Source organism: Thunnus thynnus, chromosome 9 (assembly GCF_963924715.1).
Source record: "Thunnus thynnus chromosome 9, fThuThy2.1, whole genome shotgun sequence".
In the NCBI taxonomy this organism is placed as follows: domain Eukaryota; kingdom Metazoa; phylum Chordata; class Actinopteri; order Scombriformes; family Scombridae; genus Thunnus; species Thunnus thynnus.
Window position 1 is genome coordinate 6,470,090 of NC_089525.1, and position 15,895 is coordinate 6,485,984.

Consider the following 15,895-nt stretch of genomic DNA (forward strand, 5'->3'; position numbering starts at 1 on the left):
TCTACAGGAAAACATATATATATAATTCAACATATATGAAGAAGTTCCCAATAAGTAATGAATAAATATTTACTAAGGCTGTAAATTCTTCTTGAAATCAACAACTGCTTATAAACTTAACACACCACACTTAACTCTAACCTCCTAAGAGATTAATAGGAAAATAGACCTGTAAAAAGGAAAGTGTTGAAACTCTGTCCTGACTCATCCTGGTTTCACCTTGGCACCCAACCAGAGATCCCCCACAACACTACAGCTTTCCCATCCTTTTTTCTTTTCTTTTCTCTTTCCTTTTCTCCCCTCTGCTCTCTTCCCTCTATATCCTTACACAGAAACACACATGACACCTACCCACACCAACACACACACAACATGCATCTAGTATTAAGCCACAATTGTATTTATTTAAGATGTAGTTTGTAGTTTGGAATGTTGACATATGTAGTCAGTGGATTGTTGCGGTAGTCCCTCTCCCTGCCATAACAACCAGCAGAAGATGCCCTTGTGAAAAAAGGAAAAATCGATAAAGCTACCAAGGACACACAAACTAATGCATTTATTCTACACTCCCACTAACTCTGTAATAATACATACCTCTGCCTCTCTCTCTCCCTCACTGAGATTTGATCGCAGAAAGCCCACTCCATCCATCTCTGTCACACACTGACTGCCATGTTAATAGCCTAAACACACACACACACACACACACACACACACACACACACGCGCGCGCGCAAGCACACACAGACACACAAACACACAATGAAAAATATTATCTGTCTTACTTTTCCATTTCATACACTATCTCTCTTATTCACACACAGATATACACAGCACACTCTCTCTCTCTCTCTCTCACACACACACACACACACACAGAACACACACACTGATTTAAGGGTCAGAGTTTTGCATCCTGCTGTCTTGCCATCCTGCTCACCAGAGAGGCAGATCAGTATCTTAACAACTTGAAATTACTGCTGGTTCTCAAAGGGCACATTTGTGTGTGTGTGTGTTTGTGTGTGTGTGTGTGTGTGTACACTACAGATAAAAGACAAAGGATAGAAGGTATGAGGAAAAGGTGCCACTTGGCAAGTATTTATAGTTGGTCTAGCCTATTTTGATGCCATTTATGTTTGTATTTTATATACATTTTCCTTTACTCAGAAACTTGCTGCCTTGGCTGCATTTACTTAAAATCAGTGTGTACATTCTGTATCTTTTACTGGTAGAATGAAATATCTCAACAACTACTGAATGTACTGCCATGGGGTTTCATCTCAACTATTGGATTGATTACCACTAAATTTGATACACACATACATGTTCCCCTTAGCATGATTTATAGTAACCTGAAGTGATCCCCTGACTTTTGTGGTATAAATTTCAATGTCTAATACTTTGCTTAAACTAATGCTATTCCAATCAGCCTGAGCTGTATGTTGCATTTTAGGGTTAATTAGCAAATTTTAGCATGCTAACATGCTAAATGTAGATGGCAGTGTTGTTGTTGTCCAGGACTCGGACTCAAGTCTGACTCAAGTCCTGATTTTCGGGACTTGTGACTCGACTTGGACTCGAGCACTGACTGCATTCGGACTCGGAAGTCAAAGAGGAGGACTCGAACTTGTTAATTGATAAAGAAGTAATATATATACGATTTTTTGCCGTCAAATTTTCCGCACATAGCCACACTATGGTTCCCATCACGCACACAGCAGCAGCTGCAGCACAGACAATGTAGCCACACACACACAACATGCACGTCGTGCACACAGCGCACAGAAAGCCAAAGCCACAGCCACACACACACACACACACACACACACACACACATACACAACATGCAGTCGTGCACACAGCGCACAGAAAGCCACAGCCACACACACACACACATCATTAGTTTGGAAGTTCTTAAGTGTGAGTGAAGAAGACACAAAGCTCGCAATTTGTAATACCTTTAAGTCCAAAAAATAAAAAAATTCTTATAAAGAAAATCAGAATCACCAGTAGGTCAGACTTTAAAAAAATCAGAATCAGCCAAGAAAATTGTAATCAGTGCATCATTGATATTAATATGACAGCTATGTCATTTTTGTTTAATGTAGACCTTTTGTATTTGTATGTCAGCTCTTTAATTATACCAGAGTGGAGCACTGGAGCCCATCTTAGAACTTGACTCATACTCAACCTTGATGACACGGACTCAGTTTCAGGTAATGAGAGCTCGACTTGGACTCAACTCGGACTTTTCCTTGGTGACTTGGACTCAGACTTGGACTCAGACTTGAACACTGCGGACTCGAGACTCGACTCCGACTCAAGACTTAGTGACTCAACTACAACACTAGTAGATGGTAAATGTTACATCTGCATTACTTCAGCATGTTAGCACAATAATTATGAGAATGTTAGCATGCTGACAGTAGCATTTAGTTCTATGCAAGGCTGTGCTTAATTGCAGCTTTATAGAGCTGTTAGCATGGCTGTAGACTCTTAGCCTTGTTGACTGAACATAAGTGAAGTGCATCCATTTGAAAATTCTTTCATGTGGGCAGCTGTCCAGCAGATAGAGAGCGTTGTCCACTAATTGGAGGGTTGGCAGGTCGATCCCTAACTCCTCCTGTCCACAGCTTGTGGCCTTGGGCAAGAAACTCAATCCTAAATTGCTCCCAATGGTTAGACTTGCATCATGGCTGCTCACTGCCAATAGTATGTGTGTGTAAATGGGTGAATGAGAGACTAATTGTAAAGCACTTTGAATCAATGTGCTATTTAAGTACAGTACATTTACTCCATGTACCATAATATATATATGATATTTTCTGATATGGTATTCAGTTAGGCATTCATTTACATAATGTACAGCACTGATGTCAACTATGCTACAATTCAGCTTAGTAAACTGATGGCACCAACTAAAATTACTTTGTTTTTTCTGCACATACAGCAGTTGCTATTATATCTGTTTCAATCGACGCAGTACATCATCCTACCCAACTGACAATTAGCTATTGATGTACCGTTACTTGCCATAATAGTTAATTATCATACTCAGAGCACATTTAAATTAATATTCACATCCACGTCATAAAATTAGCTAACACTGCCATGGTAGTTGCTAATAAATCAATAAATATTAAGTTATTAGCATAACAGTTACATAACTATATTGGCAGCAGTGAGAGAAAAGATAAAAATATTTTATTTGTTTGGGTGCGAAAGTTGGACTGAGGCAGTAATGCGGAATAAAATGTTTATAATTCTACATAAAATTACCTGAACTCGTGGCATTTTATTGTTGTTTTTTTTTAATTGTCTTTGTTAAAAGTCGTTGTTCATCCCCCATATCTTTTGTACATTTCAGTTGTGTAGTAGGAACCTTTCACGCTACATGTGTGACAGGAGTGACACGTGCAAATTATACATCAACACATTCACACACACCCACACACTATACGAACAAGGCTTGATTATACGAGAAGAATTTATTGCAGTCAAATATACGTAACAACAAAAACCCACACACGTCAAAGCACACACAACCATGCAAAAACCTATTTGTCATCATGGCAGCTTATATTTCATGCAGCCATACATGGACCTGTCAGCCAGAATTTAGTACAGCACCTCTTTCTGCTTCAACCGAATAATAGACACACAAACAAACACACACTCACTACCTCAGGTATTAGGGACTATTTACTGTAGAGTGCCCTGCCAGTGTAATTCAAGTGGGATGTCCATTAGAGCAGAGAACGGATCTTTTCACAGTATAAGTCATAGTAATGAACTCCGGCAGAACTCCCTGCAGTCCCATTCATCAACACACTGAACAGCATTTCAGCTCTCAGAGACAACGTAGTGCTGTAAAACCAGTGTTTCTTGGTAAAGGAGTGTTTCGATGAATTTTAAGTGCTATATAAAATCTAATTAAATGTGGTACAATCATCTTTGTGCAGAATCTTTCACAGTATCAACAAAGTTTTATACTCAATATTTGAACTATCAGCAGAATTGCTGTTTGCATTTTACCAGAATAAGTAACCATATTGTATTTCTTAAGAGTGCTATATGATTTCCCGTGATCTGTAATCCAGCTATTAGACACCAGCAAGTCTATAGAGCATATTTTCTCACTGCACCAGCATTGTATGATATTAGCTTAATTACTTGCTGTCAGTGCATTACTATCCTTCCTTTTCTTTTCCAATTGACATAGTGTGCATAGCTTTGATGGCTGGCCATGAAGAATGGCTTCAAGTATGTTATTAAGTAGTCCGAAATTTTATGTTTTTAAAAGAGTCCCGGTTGTGTATTCCATGCACATGTATGCCTAATAATATCTAGATTTCATCTAATGCTTTTCTCGCTTGCATAGGGTACCTATGACTGTAATCCATCCCGTATAATGTGGAGAATATGGCGCACAAGTTACTCAGGAACCAAAATGAAAAACTGGTCATGGTTGGAGTGACTCATATTGGGTTAGGGTTAGGGTTATTGTTGTAGATTGATATAGCAGGAGAATTGCTGCAAATGCAACTATGCCTGCAAAAACCAATCTAGCCATCTATGAAGAAATGCACAGGTCTGTGCTGTATCTTCTGTTTGAAAGAAAATATTTTAATTGATTGTAATAATACCAACAATTAATATACTTGTTTATGCTGTTTATGTTGTTTTGTGCCTGTACATGCAAAAGAGTCTGTCAGAATATAGATACAACCAGCAAAGAGAGCCACACCTCCAAATTCAGTCAACAGAGGTAATGTTAAGCATCTGCAAGGCATCAGCCTACATCACACCAGTAGTGAAAAGGAACTAAGTATATTAAGCCAGGTATTGCACTTAAGTACAAGTTTGAGGTACATGTACTTTACTTGAGTATATCTATTTTCTGCTACTTTATACTTCTACTCCACTACATTATGAGTAATAACAATCTAACAATGTCATATATAATAATATCAGTCACATGGGCCAATTTTCAAGAATGGTTACATACGATACTTCCAGTACATTTAGCAGATAATACTTATTCTAGGATTTTTAATGCAGCACTTTTACTTGTGATGGAGTATTTTAACATTGTATTGTTACAAATAAAAGGATCATACATAAATAAAGGATCTGAATACCACCACTGCATTACTCTTTCTTTAATTAGTCCTTTCTCTAGTTCCCAACTGTCACTAACAGAGACACACTATGTCAACAGACCTCTACCCATCTCTTTTTTTTTTTAACAAAATCACACAGTGGAAAGGATGTGGGCAGAAATCAATAACGAGTGAATTACCTACTAAAGGAGGCCCTGGTACAGCTACAAGGTCAGGAAACAATGGATATGGAGGACAGCCTGACAAGGTTCTGCTCATCCAGTCTGACCTGCCAGATGTGCCGGATTGGCATAAACAGATTTGTGCAATACAAGTTATCCACTGTAACAGGTTCTGGAAGTGTTTCACCATTGAACATCACAACAAACATGTTTTGTGTTGTCAAAGGGAAAGGGATACCAGAGCACCTGGCAGAAACTGGAACACAGAGAAAATCAAAACAGGTCTTCAACCAGATGCCTCAGTAGGACCTGACATGTATGACAGATGCATGGGATCATCCCTCACCAGAATATCTCCATTTGGAAGTGACCCCTTTCTGTCTGAGTCAGACAAAGTGAGAACAGTGCAGCACTTTGCACAGTATTACCCCAACCTTTCAGTTGTTTTTGACAATACTGTCAATTACAACTATTAGTCCATGATCTACCTCATTGATGTAACAAGAATGTTCCTAATTTCATGTGTGTTGGATCATGAGGAGCCTTGTAAGTGATGGATAGCCTCAGCTGTGTGGCAATTCAACTTGTTAGCTCTTAAGTTCCGTTTAAGTAGATGTACAGTAACTATTAGGGGTGAGAGAGTACACCATTATCTGTATCTGTATCTGTTAAACCAACTAAATTATCTGTATCCGTATCCGAACTCAGAATGGGCGTGGCTAAATCCAGAAGTGGGTGGACCCTAGCTAGAAGTTGGTATTTTAAGCCTGAAATGGATATGATTTGATCAGAAATTGCTATATTTACTGATTATTAGAAAACTATTTACAAAACATCCTCAGAATTGAGCTTCAGATCGATGTTTTTGATGACAAGAGTAAGAGGACTATAGAACAAGTTTTTTATAAACTTGAATGAATAAACTTCAGTGAATCAATGACCTCTGTGTACAGGAGGAGCTCTGTGTGTGGCCGCCTGGCCTATCATGGAATGATGTGGACACAGCTACCCTATGAGGATTTTCCTTCATCATGAGTACGGATACTGATACATTTTACTTGGATGATATTTGTGCTATTACAGGTCTGAAAGTGCAATACAAGACACATCAGATGAAGACATAAAACAGAATGAAAGAAGCAGTGGTTATTCAGATATCAGACAGCATTACAAAGATACCATTAAAAAAAACAATGCCATTCCATTTTGTTTACTGTTATGTATCCATATTACACAGTATTCACAGGACCTCTTTATGGGGGAAAAAACAACAGGAAATATTTGTGTACAGAGAGAATAATGACGAAACAGAGGTAAAAATGTTGTAACCAAAGTGAATCCAGCTTTGAGAATCTTCACATGAAAGTCACAACAGCATTTAATACATTTTAAACCAGTGTGGTGTTCCACAGAAAATCCTGTCACAATGACATCTTGCCACATTTTCTAGCTCTTATAAAATCTCTGTGAGCTGAGAACAACGATGCAGCAAGAAACTTTTATCAATCCTCAGTATCAAAAGCATTTATCAATCACATGACATAACACTGTGCAAAGTAGGGATTGGTGGCAAGAACAAATGCAGCATTTACTCTTTGCGTGCCAGTTCTCTAAGGACATTTACTAGTTCAGAGTGACCCTGTGAATTAGTAATGGGAATGCCAGCTCTTTTTACTGAGCCAGATCATTTGGCTCAGCTCAGCAATAAGAGCCAGCTCTTTCAGCTCCCAAAAGGCTCTTCATTTAGTACCACTTATGGCTTTTATAATTCACCCAAATTTAGCAATGTTTTGACCTATGACAAATTAAAGGGAAAACCAACATAAAGTGTCTTAGTACGGTGTTGGATCAGCCGGTGTTGAAAATACTAAATGAAATGGGTAAATCAAAGAGAAAACAACCCAGGGCAGATACAGTCCCTCAGAACTGTAGACCATCAGCCCCCCCCGCCTGTTTTTAACCTGATGGTATGATCTCTGTCTGTTATCGCATGTGATTGGTCGCACACGCAGACACATCAACACAACATTCAGTCAGTGCATGGAGTGCACGTGGTTTGAGAAGTGTGGTGAAAAGATCGTCTTATTATTCTGTCATGTATTAATTTACAAAAAAAGAAAGAAGGAAAAAAAGAAATTGGCTCTCAGACAGGAGCTGGCTCCCATCCTTCATTTAAAGGAGCGGGCTCCTAGAGCTGAACCGTTCGCAACTGGCACATCACTACTATGAATATCAACGGAAAAATCATCTGCTTGACACTTCAAACACAGTGATGAATTGTGGAGCCACGAAGTAGTGCAGGATCTGCGTCCAACCAAGCTTTCACAGTATGCTACAAATACAGCATCTTCCATGAATCCTGCCAATGTAAGAAATAAATATTACAGGTCTGAAAGTGCAATACAAGACACAACAGATGAAGACATAAAACAGAAGTAAATTGTTTTTTTCAATTGAAGCAGTGGTTATTCAGATGTCAGACAGCATTACAAAAAGCGTCCTTGAGGTGTAATTGAGCCTATGTATGAAATAAGCAAGGTGCGCTTTGATCAATGACTGGCACAGTAGGAGTGAACCAAGTCCTCTTTCTGCCTCCAGATACTCCAAGCACACCCTCCCATGCCATTTAAGGAAGACCAAAAGCCTGGACACTTTTGAGCTTTTAAAATGATGCCAGCACCATAAATTCCATCAAACATCAATGTTATGTTTGTCGGTGCTGTGTGATGGGTGAATTTTTTTAAATTAAATTCTACTCAAGGACAAGGCTGACAAGTGAAGGCACCCATCACATTCCTGGATGAATCTACAGTCAGTACCAATGTTGTCTTCCTGTTTCGATGGGCCAGGTCAGAGATTCCCTGGATGGCAGTAGTCACTTTAGACAAACTCTGAGCAGCCAGGATACTCTCCTAGATTTTCTCGAACACACTGTCCATCTTCATCATCGTCAAATCATTTATTTATATATTTTATTTATTTATTTATTATATTTTTAAGCTCACACAGGCAACTGGGAATGTAAACAATTAACTGTGATGTATTTGTCATTAACATTCACACTGATTATAGACACAGAGAAACTTTTTTTTTTACTTAGGAGTAGCAAAGAAAAGACTCATATAAACATGGCAGTGTGTTTGGACAAATTTTGGACTGACTGAGGAACATGGCATTCTTTTAGTCGCTTTCATTTAGTCTCTTTCAATATGTTGTGTCAGACCAGCTTTGCTCTTTATTTGAGGCCATGCTTAGCCTTTTATGGTGACTGATGTCAGGAGGAAAAAGTGAGGGGGTGTAACAGAAGCCACTGGCAGTCCGACTTACGGGATTCTCCGCCTTTCTTGTTGCACAGCATGAAAGTCAGCCTTTGGTACAGCCATGGTTTTTTCAGAGTTCTGCTTCCAGTAAAAGGAGCCTAAATGAGTACAAAAAATGTATGAATAAGGGCTAATTCTTGGGACTGACACGTGAATGCATATTAATTTAGTTTTGCTGGAATGGCAGCAAAAGTTTGACATTGTTTATGGCTGCAATTTGAAATGTGGGAAATTATAAATGTCGACAATATATTTGCAACCCAATTGTGAAGCAGCATAAAAGCTCATGTCACTGTCAAAGTAAATCTTCAGGACACAGGGCAACCTAAACTGCAAACTGACAAGGTAAATAAAGTTGTTCAAATGAAACACCTCCTGTTCCTTGCGAGTCCAAAATTTCCACTCCATTGTGGTCTGTCAGGATGAGTTGTTTGTTGCTTCCTAAGGCATCTTTTACTTTGGCAATCATGGATGGGACACTGGCCTCCTGCTCAGTGAATCTTACAACCACCATTCTGCTGTTCACAAGCTTTCCACTCTGTAACTCTGCTAGGCTGACAGCTCTGGAATTCAAAACAACTACATATAGATTCATTCATAAGGATGAAGAACATTTACCTTCTACTGACCAGGGCATGGAAATTTAAAAAGAAAATTAGCTTACCTTGTAAAGTATTTCAGGGATTGGGTCTTGGGTGGCAGTGAGGGACTTGCTGAGCTAGCCAACCTGGAGAAATGAAACTGGCTGCTCGAGGAAAGAGTAGGAGGTGGCTCTGAGGCAGCAACGTTAATACTTGTGTATGGTGCAGATAAAACTAATGTAATCCAATACAACAGTCCTGCAATAAATCATAACTAGTTATAATGCACAAGTTCAGTTTTTGTTGAAACTGTTTTAGAGAGGCAGTGTTTCAACTATATGATCATTTTGGAGGAAGCAGTTTATGGTATTGAACTCTATTGCATTTTACAGAGAGGTGTTTCTGTCATTGAGCTTAGCCTCATTGTTATAAATGGGGTGGACAAAATACAGCACAACTAACTGCAACCTCAAAAATGACCATATCAACATCTCTCTAAAACAGTTTCAACACAAACTGAACATTATAACCTTCCTGAAAGTATGAATTATAGCAGGACTGCTGTATTAGACAGCATTGGTTTTAGCTTGGTGAACCTAATAAATTGGCAACTGAGTGTATAATTACTGACACCACTAAGTGTCACGGATACAAACATTCAGCTGAGAATATATGTTGTTATACTGTTGTGTCTAAAAAACAAATGATACGGTATATGGCAATGACTTGCTGGAAAGCATGGAATGGTGACTGGAGGTGAGTGGATGGATGAGTGGGGTTAAGGAAGGGGGAGGGAGGCTGTTTGCATCCCATTATTTTGAACGGTTCCAACAGATCAGTGACTTATGGACTGACATCAATGTAGCAAGCAATTAGCTGTCATCAATTATTTAACAGTTCACCCAATGTCACACATTCAAAACTTAATTCTAGCAAATTAGCATTAGTGAGCTAGCTAGATATGTTTGGGAACGAGATATATTATTGCGTGTAAATGTTATACAACGTTTGATGACCATATTACCTGAAATATTTTAGAAATCTTTTCCACCATCATGTCCTCTTGCATTGTGACTCTTCTGGTGGCAGTGAAAAGCATAAACAATGCATCCATTTCATCAGATATAATGACAGCAACCATGTGGGACACCACATATTTCTTCTAATTTACAATCTGTAGCAAAACTGCTATCTTTGGATCCAATATCACATTTTTTTCTCAACTAATGTAATAGGTGGATTGAACTTCGAGTGGAATACGCAGTGTGTAAAGCTCTATCCCGTTCCGGGCCGCAGGACATTCAAAACTACCATTGAAAATGAGATTATAAAATGGAAAGCAAACAAGTGCAGTAGAGGTCAGAGGAAGTTAAACCTCAGAATAATTGGTTCAAGCTAATAAACGCAGTCAACAAAGCAATTTCATTTTTGTAAGATGAAAAAAGAAAAATATATGGAAAATAGGGAAATAGCACTATTAAAGTTGACATAATTACACTGTTTTTTTGTTTGTTTGAGTTTTACAGATAATGGAACTACTAGCTGCAATCTGTAGAAAAGGTTATTAGAATATTTAACGATACACTTTAAGATACTGTGACTATAAAACAGGCAAACCTTGGCAGCATTTTGTATCGTGGTGCACTTTTTTCCACAGACAGAAAAATGCAAATTAAATAATTAGAAAGAAAGGTCAATATGATGGCATTTTGTCTGCAGAACATAAAAGGAACTTGTGCATAATTATGATACAATATTGCTCTGCATGTCACCACTTCATTAGTTTTCTTTTAGACTCCACAATCAGGTTGTAATGTTCCATTTAGCAGTAGAAATAATTAAAAGGGAACACCTAATTGATTAGCTTATTAATGATCTGGAACGATAGGAGGACTTGCTGGATCAGACTGGAGTGAAGAATAAACAGTTGAAGAGACGACAGAGGGAAGAACTTAGACAGTTTGTTTTAAAAAATGGTTGAAGTATCATCCTGTAGTTACATCAGCTCTGCCTCCCCACAGTGAATCTTAATGGATGTAATTCTAGTGGTCAAACCTATATTTTTCATATTAGAATTAAAAGGAAACATGCAGGCAGCGAAACATCACCGTAAGATATAGAAAGTTTGTTCCTGCTGCTCTGACAAATGAAGAAATTAAGCAATAAAAAACAAACAAACAAAAAACAGTGGAACAGAACATGTACAAGCCTTTTCTGGGGGAAATGTTGGCTTTGATAGAACTGAGCAGCGAAGACGGAGAGATTCTGTAGTGAAAATTGTCTCTTTGGCTAATCCCATTTCATGCCAGCTCAATCCTACTCTGCGGAATATTCTGAAATTTACACAAAGTGCCAGAGGACGGAGGGAGGGGGGGATGGACAGAGAAGAGTGTGGAGGTAAAAAAAAAAAAAAAGAGAGAGAGAAGGTTGAGAAACAGAAAAAAAGTGGAAATAATGTAACAGGGAAAGAGTAGAGGATGGAGGGACAGAAATGGAAATTGGACATAATTGAAATTCTGCTGCTGCAGTCCATCAAAGTGCGGATTGGACATGGTCCACTCAGTCTTAACCTCTGTATTTCCAATGGGAGTGAGACAATGAGTTTAAGCCTCTCTTACTCTTAACATGACTCCCTGAGGCCTTGACTCCCATACAGTTGAAGTCTCTCTGTCTTAATCTTCCTTGCATTTGAGCTGTTGTATTGACAATAATAGCATGACCCCATCCTGTGTTTATCCTGCATTAGTATGGAAGTGGCAACCTCAAGTCTACCGTGTGAGGTGGCAGGGTGGCCTACTGAGGGAACACATGACCAGGGCTGAAGATACCATGTCGACCCCGCCAAAACGTCCTTAAGCAAGGTAATGTATAGTTTTAGGGTTGGTTGGTTTGAGCTGACTTTGACTTCTGGTCTCTCTGTGAAAAAAATCCCCATGCTGAAAGTAAAAGTCCTGTTCATTTTCTGAATAGACAGTGTAAGGTGATTGACTCCACTGCTTTGACGGGCATGAAACTCTGTCAGTTGAATGATCATTACCAGCGATGAGCAACTGCACAAGAAAATATCTGATTCTTTGATAAAAAATCACAAACTAGGATTTAACCACACCTCCCAAGAAAATAAAATAATGTTAGAAGCACTGCTAATGACAAACAGATTCTTTTTAAAAAGTGATAATGAAATCTGCAGCTTAAATCAATTCATGTTCAAGTTCAGGGTTATGTGTGAATTGTACGGCAATGGTGCCATGCTTGTTCCTAACTACAACAATGAGGTGTTTTGAATTTGCTACAGTGCTGATACGTGCATCTGACTTGCTTTTCCTCCACAGAAAACAGTGGCTAAGGCTCATGGGTAATATAGTAATCAAGGCCATGTGATGAGTCCTGTGTTTCTTTGTTGAGGAACACTAGGGCTATGTGGGCTGCGTTCACATTACTCGATGAAGTGTTCCAAATCCAATTTTTTGCCTCTAAGTGACTCACTTGTCATTTCCAAACATGAATGAGAACCATCAACATAAAGAATGGGATCTGACTAAAAAAATTAGAATTGAGCATTAAGACCTGTAATATGGATGTAGCCATTTGAAATGGGAATTTATGGTGGGGAGAAATACATCCTGAACCAACATTGCAATTCTGTAGTCAGAGGCTTATCCTCCATTTCACATTTGCACAGCGGCATAGTAGAAGGTTAAGCATGGAAATTGGTAGATATATGGTAGACAAAAATCTGCTCAACAGGAAATCTCTTTGATCTTGTTTACAGATTACAGAAAACAAAAAATGAAATGAATCATGGAGTGCAATCCTCTTTCCGATGCTGTTTAAAAGAGAATTTGAAAGCTAGTTGGACATGAACCTAAATCTCTAATGAAGTATTCAGACAAGTTCAAAACAAATTTGAAGTGGCAAGACTGCATGTAACGTCAATAGAAAGTGGATATAAACAGATACAAATTTGCTTTAGGTGGTGTGAATGAGGCTAAAATGCCTTCGTGTGGGTTCAAAATGTTGTAAATCAAGTCACAAATTTGTGCTTGTAACCGAGGCTGTGTCCACTTAATGCACTTACCAAGACAAGGGGGAAAAGGAAAGAAAGTGAAGGAAAATAACATATAGAACCTAAGTTCAGTCACAGTCTGAGCTGTTATATAGACACAAAGGGGAACACAGTACTAGCTAGCTACAGCTAACGTTGATACAGATGAATGTATGGGTTCCAAGGTGATGCTGCTTAAAGTAGAGCGATCATAAGCTTCATTTTGCTTCATTAGCATACAATCCATGTGACATGCCTTCCCAAGACACACTCACAAACACACCGAGGCACAGACATATACACACAGAGCCCCTTTACCCCATCATCCCTTCATCCCACCACACACAGACCTCATTACCATACTGTAAACGTCTCCTCTGGTGTCCTGAGGCAAATCTGCAGATGTTATTTCCTCCTCATGTGGAAGACTCCCATATAATTACACATTCCAGTCTCTCACATACACACACCATTATTTACCCACCTGTCCTACATGCACACGTGTCCTGTAAATACACCTCTGAAGGTTGCACAAATCAAAGATGATAACCTAGTTCATGTTCAGGTGTTTATCATACACACGCACGCACGCACATATTTTGACGGGTTTCAAACCGGGCTACGCCCCTGAGCGCACATGGATGAAAATAAAGATATACAACCACACACACATTTGTGTACATACTGGGAGAAAGCTAAAGCTGTGAATCATTGAGAACGTGCCAGCCCACAAACATTTATAATGAATTACAACACTTCTAGCTCTTGCCTATGGGTTTCTTTGATGTTTCCAGTTTTTATAACCTAGTTTAACTTAACACATCAACCAAAGCATATAGGGGGGGAAAAAGCCTTTTCTCAATTCTTCAGTGCCTATTCTCAAGTCTTGAGGTAAAGTACACATGTTTCTACAATCATCTAAACTGTGTCCGAGTTGAAAATCACAGTCCCTGTAATTACTGGCCTCTGGAAACCTTCGGTCACACGCTAATAAGAAGTGGCATTAGAATAGAGGACGAAAATGGCCCTGTTGCACCACAAGTCTAGTAGGTTTAATTAAGGTGGGACAGGACAGCTCCTGTTAACTAACTGAACTGTCTAAACGGCAAAATTTAATTCCCCTGCATGAGGGACACTTACACACTCACACACAAACACACACACACACACACACAGGCTCTCTGTCAGCCTGCTCATCTTGCCGCTCAGAGGCCCAAAGATCAGCAGGGAAGTGCAGTCACATCGATGAATGTAGAGGCAACAGAGTCATGATCCGCAATCATCATGAGACTCTTTGGTAATTTGAGTTCTACATCTTGCTGAATGTGATGAAGGCTTGTGTGATGGGGACCTCCAGTGCAGCTACACTGTTCATAAAAGCAAGATACCTGAATCAGTAGCAAACTCAACTACAGCATGTGGAATTTTGCACTAAAATTTTGAATTTTGAGACAAATACACAGAAATGGGGACATTTTTTGTTCTTTAAATCAGCTTTAAAGGATAATTCAGGGTTTCTTATGCAGAGATTTTTCACCACTTTTTGGTGTTAAGACAATCCATCCATCTGTAAGTAGCAGAGTGAGAGGTGGGGTACACCCTGGACAGGTCATCAGTCTATTACAGGCCAGTATGACTGTGCCATTACTAACTTATACATCACCAAGTGTTTGGGAGGAGAGTCGGTTTAATGCAGAGGTGCACAGTATTCCTTAATTAATACAGAGGCAGGACATCTGTCATTGTTTCAGGTCACAATGTTGTAATACATTTAAAAAATGTATGAGCTCTGTGAGCAAGAGTGTTGTTTCTTTGACATTACATCAAATTTATAATAATCTGGGAAACGTGTAATTGTCAATGTTGTGACTACTGTCTAGTGACAATAAAACTACCCACAGGATTTTTGTATTCTCTATTGTATGTACCAGAGCATTTATATGTTTGGCATTATGTTCAGTGATGACATTCTTTGGTGATGTGTGGCATGTGATGTTCAGAGTCAATGCTCTGCTGTCCTCTGGAACTGTTCATGAGATTTTAGCCTACAGAGCACTTGTTCCTTGATAATCACTTCCTAATTAGCAACACAAAGTGAGGTTAATGTGAACAGGTCATCACAGTTAATGTAAAATGGTGCAACACTAATCTATAAGTAGTTTTTGATTAGTTTATTTGTTGAACAGGATGACTTGCTGCTGTTATTGTTTGATGATTTCCTGGCTTTCTTAAAGTTATAATCCTTAAGATTTCAGTCCTGGTTGATTTGGCAACATCTGTAGTTAATGGTGATAACAGCAAATGTGCTTTAATACAGCAGCAAACACTCCTTGAGCAGCTACTTTGTCAGAAATATCAATTTACAGTGCAGCCAAACAAACTCCTGTTGTTTTAACACAGAAATCAGTCAAACACTGTCCTTTTACCATCATAGCATGAATAACCGTGATCATCTTTCATTCTGCACACGGTGTAACTTGTGTGCAGCATTCTTGCCCTGTACTTCACCCTTCACTTTAGCTATAATCGCTCCTCTCAAACCCCACTGTGTACCACTCACACATACACACAGACACAATTGTATCCACAAACACAAACACACATGTGTGCCCTTGTAATTCCAACAGGAGTTCTTGCCTCTTTGCAGTATCTCAGCTTCTGTTAT

The 15,895-nt window shown here is 39.0% G+C and overlaps 1 long non-coding RNA gene across 1 annotated transcript; it reads right to left on the minus strand.

The window, feature by feature from the left end:
* Positions 1-8,492: 8,492 nt before the first annotated feature.
* Positions 8,493-9,407, minus strand: LOC137188734 (uncharacterized). The gene is made up of 3 exons (XR_010929500.1): positions 9,269-9,407; positions 8,977-9,183; positions 8,493-8,702 (listed from the first exon to the last, which is right to left on the minus strand). It is a non-coding gene; the product is annotated as an uncharacterized lncRNA (long non-coding RNA).
* Positions 9,408-15,895: the final 6,488 nt, after the last annotated feature.